Source organism: Meles meles, chromosome Y, assembly GCF_922984935.1.
Source record: "Meles meles chromosome Y, mMelMel3.1 paternal haplotype, whole genome shotgun sequence".
Lineage (NCBI taxonomy): Eukaryota > Metazoa > Chordata > Mammalia > Carnivora > Mustelidae > Meles > Meles meles.
This window is the reverse complement of record NC_060088.1, coordinates 36,866,958-36,885,240: the sequence shown is the minus strand read 5'-3', so window position 1 is coordinate 36,885,240 and position 18,283 is coordinate 36,866,958. Positions and strand designations below refer to the sequence as shown.

General features: G+C 42.1%; 1 long non-coding RNA gene across 1 annotated transcript; it reads left to right on the top strand.

Annotated features, from left to right (window-relative positions):
• The first annotated feature begins 186 nt into the window (after window positions 1–186).
• LOC123935909 lies at window positions 187–16,354 on the top strand. The gene is made up of 3 exons (XR_006817036.1): window positions 187–196; window positions 11,400–11,403; window positions 16,318–16,354. It is a non-coding gene; the product is annotated as an uncharacterized LOC123935909 (long non-coding RNA).
• The last annotated feature ends 1,929 nt before the right edge of the window (window positions 16,355–18,283 follow it).

Here is an 18,283-nt window from a genome sequence, read left to right as displayed (position 1 = left end):
ACTGAGCCACCCAGGCGCCACTCTTCTTCAATTTCTGTCATGAGTTTTCTGTAGTTCCTTGAGTACAGGTCCTTTACCTCTTTGGTTAGGTTTATTCCCAGGTATCTTATGGTTCTTGTGCTATAGTAAATGGAATCGATTATCTAATTTCCCTTTCTGTATTTTTATTGTTAGTGTATAAGAAAGCCACTGATTTGTGTACATTGACTTTGTATCCTGCCACCTTACTGAATTGCTGTATGAGTTCTAGTAGTTTGGGGGTGGAGTCTTGATGCCTTCTACTTTTATTGCAGTGTGGGTGGTCTTGATGACAGTAAATGATCACATCTGTCGAGGCTCCCAGTTTAACACTTGCTGGCGACATATCCAAACCAAGTCCCCGGGTTGGTAAGGATGTGGTTCCACCTCCGTCTCCATCTTAGTGTGGGGCATTTGGATACCTGTGTGATTTCTTTTTAAGATAGACTGTAATGCAGTATGAAATGACAGTCATTTCTGCTAGGACAACCTCTTGTAGTCGAGGGCAGGGTGGGGGTGGTCTCCTGGACATTATCTCAAATGGGGTCACCTTGTTTAAGTAGGGTGCACATCATGCCCTGGGGAGAGCGAAAGGAAGGAGATCCACCCATCTACAACCAGTCTCCAGAATTAGCTTTGTTAAGGTGTCTTTAAGAGTCCAGTTCCTTTTCTCTAATTTCCAGGAACTCTGGGGCCGGTAGGCACAATATAGATTCCAAATAGTGCCCACGGCCTTGGTCAATGCCTGTGAGACTGAACTCACAAATGCAGGGCTGTTGACCTGATCATGAGAAGCCGCCCAAACCTAGGAATTATTTCTTCTAATAGCTTTTTGGCTACCACTCACGCTGTCTTATGTTTGGTGGAAAAGCCTCTACCCAGCCTGAAAAGGTATCTACAAAAACTAACATATACTTGTTCCCATATTTCCTGGGGTTCATCTCTGTAAAATCTATTTCCCAATGAATTCCTGGTTCCATACCTCTTTCTCTTTGCCCTCTTCCCATTCTAGTTCCTCCCACATTAACGCATGGCATAGAGAACATCTATCAACTATATCCTGAACCATGCCCCCTAATTTAGAAACCTGGAACTTCTTTCCTATAAGTTCTTTGAGTTTTCTTGTCCCCAAATGAGTACCCTGATGTATCTGGTATACTAACTTCTTACCTAATCTCCGAGGAAGAATTCACTTTCCTGTTTTAGTCTTAACCCCATCCCCCTAATAGTAAGTTTAGCCCATTTTTGTAAATATTTAAATCTTCCTCTGAATAGTCCAGTTTTTCTGGTAGGGCTGGAGCTGCAAGTGTAACCAGCTCTTGAACTGTTTCTTGGGCTGCTGGTTTTGTGACTCTATCTGCTAATTGGTTTCCTTTGAAATCAGTTCAATCCCCTTTTAGTGTCCTGGACAATGCATAACGTCTACCACTTTTGGGTGCCAAATAACCTGGAAGAACGCCAATACTTCTCCTCTGTTTTTAATTCCTTTCCCTTCTGCTGTTAATAGGCCCCTTTTTTATAAATAGCCCCAGGTATATGGAGAGTAGCAAAGGCATACCTGTTGTCCATATAGATGTTGGTGGTTTTACCTTTGGCCATCTGGAGTGCTTTGGTGAGTGCCATCAGCTCCGCTTTTTGTGCTGATGTTCCATGTGACAGTTGCCATCCAGAGTTCCAGCTCAGGGGAAACCACTGCAGCCCCCGCATACCTCTTTTCATCTGCCAGGTAGCTACTTCCGTCTGTGAACAGAGTCATCTCCGCATCCAGAAAGGGAATGTCTCTGAGGTCCGGCCTTACTCCTATGACTTGGGTTAGGACCTTCCCGCAATTGTGCGGATCCTCATCCAGCTCCTCTGGCAGCAACGTAGTTGGATTTAGCACCACTGTGGGTTGGAAGGTCACTCTTGGTTCATTGAGGAGGAGGGCCTGATACCCCGTCACTCAGGCGTTCATCATACATCGGTTGGGTGGTGTCTGGAGAAGGCCCTCGATAGCGTGAGTGATGGTCAAGATGAGATTTTGACCCAAAGTCAATTTACTTGCATCCTTGACCAGGAGGGCCCAGGCAGCAATTATGTGGAGGTAAGGGGGGAACCCAGCTGCTACTTGATGTAGTTTCTTGCTAAGATAAGCTACTAGCCTTTGCCAAGGCCCCAGAGTCCAAGTCAAAACTGCTTTGGCCACCCCTGCTTTTTCATCCATATACAAGTGGAAGGGTTTGGTACCATCTGCGATGGTCAATGCTGGGGCACTCAGTAAGGCTGTTTGTAATTCCAGAAATGCTCCTTCAGCCTCAGCTGTCCACACTATCATAGTGAGCCACCCTTTTGCCAGGTCATAGAGAGGTCGGGAAATCCCCGCAAACTGCGGTATCCACAGCCTACAGTAGCCCACCGTTCCAAGAAACTCCCTCACTTGTCAGGATGTGGTGAGGTATGGGTATTGTGTGATCACCTGTTTCCTGGTCTCAGACAGTGAGCACACTCCCTTGTGGAGATCAAAGTCTGGATAAGTGGCATGGATCTGACAGAGCTGTGCTTTCCTGGCTGACTCCCAATACCCTTTCTCCTGCAGTGTCTGTAAGACAGCTCTTTTCCCCTGCAAGCATGACTCGTAGTCCTCAGCAGCTCTCAGCAAGTAATCAACATAGTGTAACAGAGTGACTCCTGGATTGCAGGTTTTGTACTCATGCAAATCTTCATGTAGGGCCTCATTGAAGATAGTGGGTGAATTCGTGAATCCTGGGGATGTCTTGTCCAGGTGAGCTGGCCTTGGAGTCCTTTCTGTGGGTTGGACCACACAAAATAAAAGGGGCTGAGATTTCTTTGCTAAAGATATGCAGAAAAATGCATCCTTGAGATCAAAGCCAGCATACACAGTTCTTCTGGGGCCCAGGAGGGAGATTAGGGTTAGGGGTTAGACACATTTGGGTGGATATCTTCAACGCATTTATTAATTTCCCTCAAGACCTGAACGGGCCAGTGCTCCCCTGTCACATCCTTTTTGATGGGAAACAAAGGTGTGTTCCATGTAGAATTTCATGGAACTATATTGGGGTCTCCTCGGAGGTGGTTAACACATTTTCTGATCCCTTCCTTTGCTTCCCAAGGGAGGTAGTACTGCTAGACCCAAAAAGCCATACCTGTTGCTTTGAATTGTACCACCACTGGAGGCTGTGCCTTGGCCAAGCCAGGGGGCTTCCCTTCTGCCCAGACTTCAGGAAACTCGATCTGTCATATTTGCAGAAGGCTCCCCCCTTTGTCTCCTCTGGTTTTGAGACTGGCTGGAAAAGGATGTATTCATCTACTGCCTCCATAAGCACATGCACAGTGGGATATCCCATAGTACAGTCATGTCTCCTTCTGAGAACTGAATGTCAGCCCATAACGTGTGGAGGAGATCTCTTCCCATCAGGTTATTTGGAGCATTACAGAGGACCAAAAATCGGTGTTTAACAACTCCTGAGGCCAAATTTAAAGTCCTCTCTGTTGTCCATTTATGTCTCTCTGTGCCATTTGCTCCTTATACCCAGACTTCCTCTCCAGATAGTTTTCACATAGGTTTAAGTAATGATGAAAATTGGGCTCCTGTGTCCACCAAAAATTGAATTGATTTCCCCTCCACATTAATTTTTACCCAAGGTTCAGGGAGGGGCTCTGATCCACAGCACATTCATTCTCTGATGGCCAGCATTGCCGTCTTCCTTTTGTGGCACTCTTTGGCCCAATGTCCTTTTCCCTTACATTAAGTGCAGTGATCTAAATCTAAGTCTTCCAGCTTGCCTCCCCTGTTCTTAGGTTTTCCCTTCCATTTGCCATCCCCTACCTGCCTTTCTCTTTTCCACTGACCTCTTTCCCCCTGCCTCCTTCCCGCTTCATATAATGCCAAAATCTTAACCACTTTTTTCTTTTGTCTTTTTCTTCCTCTTGTGCATCCCTGTTGTTAAACACCTTTTCTGCTATTTCCACTAACTCAGTCAGATTCTTCCCTTCAAATCCTTCAATTTTCTTATGTTTCTTATGTTTGGGGCTGACTGACTGGCAAAGCAAGATCGTCTAAATGAGCTATTATGCAATTTCCCTGAAGTTTACCTCAAGTTGTCTAGCTCAGGTAAACAAACATTTAAATACAATCAAATCTAGAATTTAACATCCATAATGGTGTGTTATTAAAAAATAATTTTTCTCTCTAAAATAAACCTTGTATCCAGATTCAGACAAATCAGGACTAATTTATTTGAAAAACATGTCCAGTTTTAACAAACTTGGCCTAATTATTTACATAAGCTCAGCAAGAACAGTGAGTGATCATATAAATCTTTTGGAATCTGCTTTCCTCGAACATCTCATAAGGAATCTCGAGTTGAACTTATTTTTGCCTCTCCAGGCCAGAAGCCAAGCTACATACTTGCCATCAGACCTGACTGCAATACCTGTTGATTTGGGCGAATTCTTCTTCCTGAGGTCTCCAAAGTATCTTGAGGTTCCTGCACCTGCCAGGAAGTAACATCCTTTACACACCTGGTCTGACTGCTAGGAACTCTGTAAGCAAGGTACCAGGCCAACTGTTCCAGAGTCCTTTACAGTTCCGGGTTTTATGAAGTCAACCTCAGTTCCTTTAAGCTGTCTTGTCATATCTGAGTCTTTTCAAATATGACATTCCAGTCAAAGCCGTGGTAAAATAAGCAGTGTTTCCAATGGTGTCCTGTTACAAGGAGAACAGATTCTTATTGAACTTATGGAAATGAGTGATTGCCATAGAAGAAAGGATACTTGATGAGACCTTTTGGTTTCAGAGGGCTCAGATAGAAAGAATCGAATACCTTGATTTGTGTGTGAATGACTAATTTTACATCACTGTAAGTTACAGATAACTTAAGAAAAATTTTCCCTAGGGGCACCTGGGTGGCTCAGTGGTTTAAGCCTCTGCCTTCGGCTCGGGTCATGATCCCAGGGTCCTGGGATCGAGTCCCACATCGGGCTCTCTGCTTGGCGGGGAGCCTGCATCCTCCTCTCTCTCTCTCTGCCTGCCCCTGCCTCCTTGTGATCTCTGTCTGTCAAATAAATAAATAAAATCTTTAAAAAAAAAAGAAAAATTTTCCCTAGTCTGGAAGAGAAAAGATTACAGAACCATTGATGTTTAAAATAAGACAAAACATCAACAGATACAACATTACAATCTTTCAGTTCACCTACTCCCATGTTACTAATTCTGGCTTAGTCCAAATGCAGCTTTTACTTCTGTAAATTCTTACCCATCTCAGTTCCAGGATTTCAACATATCAAAGACCTGTATTTATCCTGAAAGTCTTCCCATATTAATTCCCTTTAAGGCAGAAGTCATTTTACAAGAAAATTCTTAGAAGGTAAATTTACAAATTAGTTAAGCACAAAACACTTTCACCAACAGATTTCAAAAGCACAAACCCAGTTCCAGCAACCAACGCTCTAGCATTTTATCCCATTTGGTTAAGACTTAGATGTCCAACAAATTTACTTCAATTTGTCATTCAAGCAACCCTTCACAGTTTCAGGTTACCAAAGTGTTTGAGAGCTACTTTAACAATTACCCATTAAAACCCTGAGACAGAAAATTAACCATCAGTTTAGTCATCTCTTTGTTAACAGATTTCACATTCCACCTGGGCCCAGTCCACTTCAGAAGCCATGCTCTCCTGCCAGAAATGGGGAGGGGCTAGGCGGTCCACATTGGGCCAGAGAAGACAGGAATTCCCTGAAACAAAGGGGCTTTTGGCAGCTGCTTTGGGAATATTCCTTAAAGTCTCTGTCTCGAGTTGGACTAACCCCAGTTGGCTCTAGTCATGAACACTTTAACACACGAAACGTGTGAGGGAGAAGCCCCACATCTATTATGAGGAACAGAGAGATGAAAGTCAGAGTCCCCTTACTCTCTGCTTGACCCATTCCTTTAATCACAGCAAACAACACAACAGACAACAGAAAGACAAGACAAAGACAACTGCAGGCCCAGTGTTCCCTCCACTGGTGAGGATTTTCTAGGGGTATTCGAAACCCCTGATGGCCTTGTGGGAACATGAACCTTCTGGTGACTGCTCAGGGGGACTCTAACCCCCAGAAATGGCAGGAGACTCAAAACCCCGGTGAAAGCTTAAAGGGACTCTAGCCCCCTGATACTGTGGGGGACTCGAACCCCCTGCTGACCACTCAGCGAGACTCTAACCCCCTGAAATGGTGGTTGACTTGAACACCCTCACCGCCCAGGGGTACTCTAACAACCTGGAGATCTACCAGTGGAGGGAAGGAGCATCCCCGCATCCACTCCAGCCTTGGGGAGCATGGCTGCAAAAAGCTTCTCCCTGGTGGTCCATACCCTGGAGCTCCGTGACCAGACACAGAGGATCCCATGATCTTACCTCCGGGGGCTATTCCCAGAAATTCTTATGCTGGCTTAGGTCTCCTTGTTTGATCCTGGACGAGTCCCCAGTGTTAGGGTCCCTAATCAAAGGAGCGAGACTGATACAAAGCGAAGGTCAAGCAAAACTTTATTTCGGGCCAAGCATCGAGAATCAAACTTACCTGGTCAAGGCCATCTCTTGCAATGAAGTGACCACTCCCAGCCTCACAGACTAAGTTTTATAGAGGTAGTTCAGCTGGGCTATACACAGGTGGCCAATGAGATTGAAATACACAGAGAAAACTGCATAGTCATCTTAGATCACACACGGGCAGCCAATTGAATTCCAATTAACCCTAGTAGATATATTCCTGCCCCACTGATTGGATGTCTCTATCTGGCCTGACCCGCCCTTGTATCTAGGCTTTGCTACCTGGGGCTGGTAGCTATGAAGATAATATGTACAGCCCAGTGAATGGCTGTCTTTATCTGGCATGACCTGCCTTGTATCTGGGTTTTGTAAATAAGTTCCTCTGGGAGGGGCAGGGTCAACCTAAGTTTACTGCAGATGGTCAACCTAAGTTTACTGAATAACCAAATAAATGGCTTCCTCTGACTAAGTAGGCCCTTAAACTCTGCAGACACAAACTGTGGTAAGTGTTAGGGGCGAGGTGACTGAAGACCCGATCTGTAGACCCTGAGAGCAGCTCCACAAGATGTGAAATTAGGGCGACTGGGAGGAGGGAGCACAGGCTTTTCTGTCGGGATTGTGTGTCTCGGATGGCCATGGAATGGAGGGATGGCCTCATGGAGCCATGGGAGATTCTTCTTCTGTGGGGATTCTGCCAAGCTCCCAAAGTTTGGTGTCTTTCTGGCGGGAGGGAAGAGTGCTGTTTTCCGTCCAAGGGGTCCCGCATAAACAGGGATTCCAGAGATGGGTTCTGGGTCAGGGTACCTGGAGAACCCTACCGAGGGTCAGGTTTTGGGCTTAGGGCCATGGCATGTCTGACATGTGGACTCCTGAACGAGCAAGTTTGATAGCTTGTTTGATAGCAGGCTCAGGCTGAGGGTCACAAAGCATGTTTGTGCCCAGGGCGGCCCTCATGGGTGGGTGTGGTTTCATGGGCCATGCAGCTGACTCCAACTCTGAAGGTTTAACTCCCATCCACACCACACATCAAGGCTTCCAGCCATGGGGAAGGAGGAGTACTCTTTTGTGCTTCAGGATCTCCCATAAGCCGGGATTAGAGCTAAGGTCTGGGGACAGATGCCTGAATACCCAGGTTTTGTAGAGATGATGGCCTCGGGCTATGAGGGTCTCAACTGCAGGATATGGGGCCCGCTACCTGGGTGACTGATGGGAGGTTGGGGCACAGGCTGTGTCAGACAGAGCATTAGTGCACAGGGCAGCCTTTGATAGTGTGGTGTCATCGAGGGCCACACAGGTGGATCCTCACGTGGGGTTTCACGGCAGACCCATGGGGCAGTTCTTCTTTCTGGTGGGCTGCATTGTGGCTCCAGAATTCCCAATCTGGAGGGCTTGCAGGCCGGGAGTGTGAGGATGGAAGTCTGAAAACACAAGGTACGGTTCAGTTCAATGCCAAGTGCATGGCAGTTCCACTGTGCAGTGGCTGATTTGAGATCTCCAGCACCTTAATAAGGCCGAGTGTCAGATATTTGCTCACGCTGGAGTTCGTGTCCATGATGGATGTCTAATGCAGTGGTGTGCCCCTGAGACCTTGGAAGTTTTCCCACACTGGGGCTTGTGAGCTGCTCCAAACAGCACGGTTTCCTTCTGCAGGACAGGTGGAGTCCGGTTGGATGACTCCAGTGTCCCCATATGGAAAGGTTTGATAGCAGAGCTCTCCTCTTGGATGCCTGGAAATCCCAACTCAGGTCACCACTGCATCCCAGGAACATGGCAGTTTTGATCTGGTGCTGCTGGGGTGAAGTTCCAGGGGCTGAGTTGACAGGAAGTCCCATGCTGATGGGTCATGATCTTAGATGGTATACACAGTTCTTCTGGGGCCCAGGAGGGAGTGGAGGGTATAGGGGTTAGACACTGTGGGGTGGATATCTTCAACCCATTTATTAACTTCCCGCAAGTCATGATCCTGTCAGTCCACCCCAGTCTCGGCCTTTTTGACAGGCAGCAAAGGTGTGTTCCATGGAGATTTCCAAGTAACTAGGATCCCGTTGACCCGGAGCCAGTTATTGTGTTTTCTGATCCCTTCCTTTGCTTCCCAAGGAGGGAGTACTGCTGGACGTGTACAGCCGTAGCCATCACTTTTAATTGTATCTCCATGGGAAGCTGTCCCTTGGCCAAGCCCTGGGGAGGGGGGATTCCCTTCTGCCCAGACTTTGGGAAACTCGATCTGTAGGTTTTGGTGAAGAATCACCCCCTTTCTCACCTCTGGTTTTGAGACTGGCTCCTAAAGAAGGTATTCATCTACTACTACCATACTGCTGCACAGTGGGTAGTCCCCAAATTACAGTCATGTCTCCTTCTGAGAACTGAATGCCAGCCCGTAACTTGTGGAGGAGATCTCTTCCCATCGAGTTATTTGGGGCATTACAGAGGACCAAAAATTGGTGTTTAACTACTCCTGAGGCCAAATTTAAAGTAATCTATGTTGTCCATTTATGTCTCTCTGTACCATTTGCTCCTTATACCCAGACTTCCTCTCCAGATAGTTTTCACATAGGCTTAAGTAACGATGAAAATTTGGCTCCCATGTCCACCAAAAAATCAATTGATTTCCCTTCCAGTTTAATTTTTATCTGAGGCTTGGGGAGTGGCTCCGAACTACGGCCCCTTCAGTCTCCGGTGGCAAGCATTGCTGTCTTCCTTTTGGGGCACACCCTGGCCCAATATCCTTCCCTTACAATGAGTGCATTGATCTAAATCTAAGGCTTCCAGCCTGCCTCCTCTGTACTTAGGTTTTCCTTCCAATTACCACCCCCTACTTGCCTTTCCCTTTTCCATTGACCTCTTTCCCCCCGTCTCCTTCCTACCTCTTGTAATGCCAAAACCTTAACCAGATTTTTTTGTCTATTTTTCATCCTCCTGTGCATCCCTGTTGTTAAACACCTTTCCTTTTTTTAAAGATTTTATTTATTTATTTGACAAAGGGAGAGATCACAAATAAGCAGAGAGGCAGGCATAGAGAGAGGGGGAAGCAGGCTCCAAGCTGAGTAGAGAGCCCGATGTGGGACTTGATCCCAGGACCCTGAGATCATAACCTGAGCCAAAGGCAGAGGCTTTAACCTACTGAGCCATCCAGGCACACTGACAGTCAGATTTTAAAGATATACTTTCTTGTTTGCATTGCTAAGGGGTTAACATCTGTGGGGTTAACACTTTGGTAGCAGGTAAGGTTTCTCTTCCTGATCAACCTAATAACTTTAGCATACATTAGTGATTTTTCCCTGAATTGGTTTTTACGTTGGGGTTACAAAATTTGATTTTCTTTAAATATTTTTATAAATTTATTTATTTCTCAGAGAGAGAGAGGGAGCGAGCACAGGCAGACAGAGAGGCAGGCAGAGGGATAAGCAGGCTCCCTGTCAAGGAAGGAGCCCGATGCGGGACTCGATCCCAGTACGCTGGGATCATGACTTGAGCCGAAGGCAGCTGCTTAACCAACTGAGCTACCCAGGCGTCCCACAAAATTTTATTTTCTAATTCAATCATTCCTTCTACATTTATTATTGGCTTTCTTCTGTAGAGAAGAGATTTCCTTTCTTTATCCCACTCTGAACACTTTTCATTACTTCTTCCTCTTCCCCTATGTGCCACTCTATATTTTTTAATTTTTTAATTTCTTTTCAGCATAATAGAATTCGCTCTTTTTGCACCACACCCAGTGCTCCATGGATTACGTGCCCGGCATAATACCCACCACCTGGCTCCCCCTACCTTCCATCCCCTGCCCTTCAAAACCCTCAGGTTGTTTTTCAGAGTTCATAGTCTCTCATGGTTTACCTACCCTTCAAATTTCCCTCAACTCACCTCTCCTCTCCATCTCACCATGTCCTCCATGTTATTTTTTATGTTCCACAAATGATATTGACTCTCTCTGCTTGACTTATTTCGCTCAGCATAATCTCTTCCAGTCCTGTCCATGTTGCTGCAAAAGTTGGGTATTCAACCTTTCTGATGGAGGCATAAAACTCCATAGTGTATATGGACCACATCTTTCTTATCCATTCCTCCATAAAAGGGCATCTTGGTTCTTTCCACAGTTTGGCGACCGTGGCCATTGTTGCTATAAACATTGGGGTATTGATGGCCCTTCTTTTCACTAAATCTATATCTTTAGGGTAAATACACAGTAGTGCAATTGCAGGGTCATAGGGAAACTCTATTCTTAATTTCTTGAGGAATCTCCACACTGTTCCCCAAAGTGGCTGCACCAACTTGCATTCCCACCAACCGGGTAAGAGGGTTCCCCTTTCTCCACATCTTCTCCAACACACTTTGTTTGTCTTGCAAATTTTGGCCAATCTAACTGGTGAAAGGTGATATCTCAATGTGGTTTTAATTTGAATCTCCCTGATGGCTAGTGATGATGAACATTTTTTCATGTGTCTGATAGCCATTTGTATGTCTTCATTGTAGATGTTTCTGTTCTTATATTCTGCCCATTTTTTGATATGATTATCTCTTTTGTGTGTGTTGAGTTTGAGAAGTTCGTTATAGATCCTCAATATCAAACTTTGGTCTGTACTGTCATTTGCATATATCTTCCCCCATTCCATGGGTTTCCTCTTTGTTTTGTTGACTTTTTCCTTTGCTGTTCAAAGCTTTTGATGTTGATGAAATCCCAAAAGTTCATTTTCACTTTTGTTTCATTTGCCTTTGGTGACATATCTTGAAAGAAGTTGCTGTGGCTGATATCGAAGAGGTTACTACCAATCTTCTCCTCTAGTATTCTGTTGGATTCCTGTCTCACATTGAGGTCTTTTATCCATTTTAAGTTTATCTTTGTGTACAGTGTAAGAGAATGGTCGAGTTTCATTCTTCTACATATAACTGTCCAACTTTCCCAGCACCATTTATTGAAGAGACTGTCTTTTTTCCACTGTACATTTTTTCCTGCTTTTTCAAAGATTATATGACCATAGAGTTAAGGGCCCTTATCTGGGCTCTCTACTCTGTTCCACTGGTCTATGTTTCTGTTTTCATGCCAGTACCATTCTGTCATGGTGATCACAGCTTTGTTGTAAATCTTGAAATCGGGTAACGTGATGCCCCCAGTTTTGTTTTTCTTTTTCAACATTTCCCTAGGGATTTGGTGTCTCTTCATCAGACACAATCACAGCCTTCTCATCAGTTATATACATCTGTCAAGATGCCAATTATGTATGAATTATCCGATATATACATGCCAACGGAGGCTCCATATTCTTCATCTGCCTATTCCTATGTGTAGGATGAGGCCTACACTACGGATCTTACATATTCCCTGAAACATGAAACATTGGCATTATCCTACTATTTGCAGTTATAGCAACAGCATTCATAGGTTACATTTTACCATGGGGACAAATGTCCTTTTGAGGCGCAACCATAATTACGGACTTACTATCAGCCATCCCATACATTGGAATCAATCTTGTAGAGTGAATCTAAGGAGTTTTCTCGGCAGACAAAGCCACCTTAACACAATTCTTTGCCTTCCACTTTATCCTACCATTCATCATCTCTGCACTAGCAGCAATTCATCTATTATTTCTTCACAAAACAGGATCCAACAATCCTTCTGGAATCCCATCTGATTCGGACAAAATTCCATTACAACCATACTACACATTTAAAGACAGCCTAGGTGCCCTATTCCTAATTCTAGTACTCATAATACTAGTACTATTCTCACCTGACCTACTGGGGACCCTGATAACTACATCCCTGCGAACCCACTTAATACACCACCCCATATCAAAACTGAATGATATTTCCTATTTGCATACACAAACCTATGATCCATTCCTAATAAACCAGGAGGAGTACTAGCACTAGTCTTCTCCATTCTAGTCCTAGCCATTATCCCACTATTACATACTTCAACACAATGAGGTATGATATTCTGTCCACTAAGCCAGTGCCTATTTTGATTACTAGTAGCTGATCTCCATACCTTAACATGAATTGGTGATCAACCAGTAGAACACTCCTTCATCACCATTGGTCAATTAGCCTCAATCCTTTACTCCACAATCCTCCAATTCTAAAAACAACTATCAGCATTATCAAGAATTTGTTAAAATGAAGAGTCTTTGTAGTATATTAATTACTTTGGTCTTTTAAACCAAAAATGGAGAAATCCATCTCCCTAAGACTCAAGGAAGAAGTAATAGCCCCACCATCAGCACCCAAAGCTGATATTCTAGCTAAACTACTCCCTGATTTCCTCATCCCATTATTTCAATTCATATATTTAAAAGCCTACTGTGTTCCCCAGTATGTATTTTCCCCCACCCCTATGTATATTGTGCATTAATGGTTTGCCCCATGCATATAAGCATGTACATACTATGATTGATTTGACATACATGTACCTCACCTAGACCACGAGCTTGATACCAGGCCTCAAGAAACCATCAATCCTTGTATGATGTGTAACTCTTCTCACTCCAGGCCTATCGAATGTGGGGGTTTCTACAGTAAAACTATACTGGCATCTTGTTCTTACTTTAGGGCCATGATAGTCCTCAATCCAATCCTACTAACCCTTCAAATGGGACATCTCAATGGACGAATGACTAATCAGCCTATGATCACACATAACTGTGGGGTGATGCATTTGGTACTTTGTAAATTTTTTTGGGGGGTGGGGGCTCGTATCACTCAGCTATGGATGTAAAAGAGTCGCATTCAAATAACTAGTAGCTGGGCTTAATCATCATCATTTATCTGCATTGCACAACCATAAGGTGCAGTTCAGTCAATAGTTACAGGACATACACACGTACACACGTACACATGTATGCATATTCAACAGATAAAAACTAGCTAAATCAAACCGCCTTTATCCTCCCCGTAACGTCAAAAGTATATAAACACTTAAAATTGTCCTGCCAAACCCCCAAAACAGAACTAAGCACATGCAACATATGTAATAAGCTATTTATACTGATACTCTGTATATTAATCTCTATCGCAAATTTGCCCAGAATACTCTATTCAAGAAAGCTATCTATAGATGTACTACCCCATCTCTAATACCCCCCAGCACCTTACATTTAATACTAATAATTAAACTAACGTGCCTAAATACATTAACTAAATAAATCAAGGCACTGAAAATGCCTAGAAGAGTCATAAGACTCCATAAACTTAAATGTTTGGTCCTAGCCTTCCTATTGATTATTAACAGAATTACACATGCAAGTCTCTACTTCCCAGTGAAAATACCCTCTAAATCCCTGAACCGATTAAAAGGAGCGGGTATCAAGCACACTAAATAAGTAGCTCATAACACCTTTCTCAACCACACCCCCACGGGATACAGCAGTGACAAAAATTAAGCCATGAACGAAAGTTTGACTAAGTCATGTTAACATTAAGAGTTGGTAAATTTCATGCCAGCCACTGTGATCATACGATTAACCCAAATTAATAGGCGCACAGGGTAAAGCATGTTAAGTACTCCATCACACTAAAGTTAAAATTTAACCAGGCCATAAAAAGCTACTATTAACATAAAATATACCATGAAAGTGACTTTATTATTTCTGACCACATGATAGCTGAGACGCAAACTGGGATTAGATACCCCACTATGCTCAGCCTTAAACATAAATAATTTGTACAACAAAATTATCTTCCTGAGAACTACTAGCAACTGCTTAAAACCCAAAGGACTTGGCAGTGTTTGACATCCCTCTAGAGGAGCCTGTTCTATAATCAATAAACCCCGATAAACCTTACCACTTCTAGCTAACTCAATCTATATATCGCCATCTTCAGCAAATCCTCAAAAGGAAGAAAAGTAAGCATAATAATTATACATTAAAAAGTTAGGTCAAAGTGTAACCCATGAAGTGGGAAGAAATGGGCTGAATTTTCTAATCAAGAATATGTTCACAAATTTTTTTATGAAACCTAATAACTAAAGGTGGATTTAGTAGTAAATTAAGAATAGAGAGCTTAATTGAATAGGGCCATGAAGCATGCACACACCACCCATCACCCTTCTCAAGCAAACACTACATAATACAGACTAAATCAACTCAAGAGGAGATAAGTCATAAGAAGGTAAGCATACTGGAAAATGTGCTTGGATAAATCAAAGTGTAGTTAATTAAAGCATCTGGCTTACACCCAGAAGATTTCATACACCATTGACCACATTGAACCAAACTAACCCAACCAACCACTAACTCACCTAATGCAATAAGCCTCTAGTCAAAACATTCAATTACATCATTATAGTATAGGAGATATAAATTTTACTTGGAGCTATAAAGTACTATAAGGGAATGATGAAAGAATGTATAAAGTGATAAACAGCAAAGATCACCCCTTATACCTTTTTCATAATGAGCTAGCTAGAATAATTTAGCGATAATTTAATAATAATAATTTAACTAACTTCCCCCAAACCAGATGAGATGCCTATGAACAAACCATAGGGTTAAACTCATCTATGTTGCAAAAGTGTGAGAAGATTTATATGTAGAGGTGAAAAGCCTAATGAGCCTGGTGATAGCTGGTTGCCCAGAATAGAATCCCAGTTCAACTTTAAATTCACCCAACAACTCCCAAAATTATAATGTAAATTTAAAATATAACCAAAAAGATACAGCTTTTTAGAATAAGGATACAACTTTACTTTGAGAGTAAAGTTAAATAAAACCATAGTAGGCCTAAGAGCAGGCACCAATTAAGAAAGCATTCAAGCTCAACAACCCAACCTCTTAATTCCAAAAATCTTAAATCAACTCCTAACATACTACTGGGCTAATCTATTTAATAATAACACTTTATTATTAATACTACTATGAGTAACAAGAAACATTTCTCCTTGCATAAGCTTATAACAGTCAACAAATACCCACTGATAGTTAACAACATGATAAAAATAAACTACTAATAAAACACTTAGCAAACCAATTGTTAGCCCAACACAGGTATGCAACAAGGAAATATTAAAAGAAGTAAAAGGAACTCATCAAACACAACCCCTGCCTGCTTACCAAAAACATCACCTCCAGCATGCCCAGTATTGGCGGCACTGCCTGCCCAGTGGCACTAGTTAAACTGCCATGGTATCTTGACCATGCAAAGGTAGCATAATCATTTGTTCTGTAAATAAGGACTTGTAGGAATGTCCACACGAGAGTTTAACTGTCTCTTACTTCCAATCAGTGAAATTGACCTTCTTGTGAAGAGGCGGGAATAAACTAATAAGATTAGAAGACCCTACAGAGCTTCAATTAACTAGTCTATAATAAGTATATTTAATCACCAGTTAGGTATAATTCAATCTTATTAATGGATTAACAATTTAGGTTGGGGTGACCTCAGGGAATAAAATAACCTCCGAGTGATACAAATATAAAAACCAGTCAAAATATAGTATCATTTATTGATTCAAGAAATTTGATCAACGGAACAAGTTACCCTAGGTATAACAGCACAATCCTATTTGAGAGTCCACATCAACAATAGGGTTTATGACCTCGATGTTGGACCAGGACATCCCAATGGTGCAGCAGCTACTAAAGTTTCGTTTGTTCAACAATTAAAGACCTAAGTGATCTGAGTTCTGACTGGAGCAATCCAGGTCGGTTTCTATCTATTACAACAACTTCTCCCAGTATGAAAGGACAAGAGAAGTAAGGTCTATTCTATCAGAATATCTTAGGACTAATAGAGGATATAATCTTAATCTAAATAGTCCACCTTCATTCCATAGCCCTAGAGATAGGGCTTGTTAGGGTGGCAGAGTCCAGTAATTGCATAAAACTTAAACTTTTATTCTCAGAGGTTCAAGTCTTCTTCCTAACATTATGTTTGTAATTAATATCATTTCACTAATTGTACTTATCCTACTTATTGTAGCCTTTCTAACATTAGTGTAATGAAAATCCTAGGGTATATACAACTATGTAAAGGCCCAAACATTGTAGGATCCTATGGCCTCTTGCAACCAATTGCAGATGCCATAAAACTATTCACTAAGGAATGTTTATGACCCCTACCATCATCTATCACTATATTTGTAGTAGCCCCAATCCTTGCCCTAACACTAGCCCTAACCATATTAACCCCATTACCAATACCTTACCCTCTCATCAATATAAACCTAGGAATCCTATTCATACTAGCAATATCAAGCCTAGCTGTTTACTCTATTTTATGGTCCAGATGAGCCTCAAACTCAAAATATACCCTAATTGGGACCCTTCGAGCTGTAGCCAAAACAATTTCCTATGAAGTCACACTAGCCATTATCCTCCTATCAGTACTATTAATAAATGGCTCTTTTACCCTATCCACACTTATTACTACACAAGAACACCTATGACTAATCCTCCCCACATGACGCCTAGCTGTAATATGATTTATCTCAACCCTAGCAGAAACCAACTGCCCCCCATTTGACTTAACAGAAGGAGAATCAGAATTAGTTTTCAGATTCAACATCAAATAGGCAGCCAGACAATTAACCCATTTTTCCTAGCTGAATATGCCAACATCATTATAATGAATATCCTTACAACTATCCTGGTTTTTTGGTGCATTCCACACCCCATACTTACTGTAACAATACTCCATCAAAGTGTTTATAAAAACACTTCTACTAACAACTTCCTTCATATGAATTCGAGCATCCTATTCATGATTCCGTTATGATCAACTCATACATTTATTATGAAAAAAAATTCTCCCCCTGACACTAGCCCTATGCATATGACATGTAGCCTTACCCATTATAACAGCAAGTATTCCTCCCCAACATAAGAAATATGTCTGACAAAAGAGTTATTTTGATTATAGAGGTTCAAGCCCTCTTATTTCTAGAATTATAGTAATTGAACTTAATCCTAAGAACTCAAAAATCTTCGTGCTACCAAACTCACATCAAATTCTACAATAAGGTCAGCTAAATAAGCTATTGGGCCCATGCCCTGAAAGTGTTGGTTTATCCCCTTCCTGTACTAATTAAACCTCCCATCCTTACTATCATTATATCAACTGTCATTTCAGAAAACATTATGGTACTAATAAGCTCTCACTGACTGACAATCTGAATTGGATTCTAAATAAATATACTAGCTATTATCCCTATTTTAATAAAAAAATTCAATCCATGAACCATAGAAGTGTCAACAAAATATTTCCTTATCCAATCCACTGCATCTATACTCTTAATATTAGGAAGTATTATTAACTTACTATTGACAGGACAATGAACAATACTAAATACCCCTAACCTAATCGCATCAAACATAATAAGAGTAGCTCTGGCAATAAAATTAGGACTATCACCCTTCCACTTCTGAGTACCTGAAGTAACCCAAGGAATCACACTATCATCAGGAATAATTCTTCTAACCTGACAAAAAATCTCCCCCTTATTGGTCCTATACCAAATCTCTCCATTTATAAATCAAAACTTATTTGTAGCCATAGTTATTATATCCATTTTAGCGGCAGGCTGAGGAGGTCTTAACCAAACACAACTACAAAAAATCCTAGCATACTCATTAATCGCCCACATAGGATGAATGATTGCTGTAACACCATATAACCCTACCATAATAATATTAAACCTCATCATCTACATTACAATAACACTTGGAACATTCATACTGTTCACACTCAGTTCATCTACAACCACACTATCACTATGTCATATATGAAACAAACTCCCACTA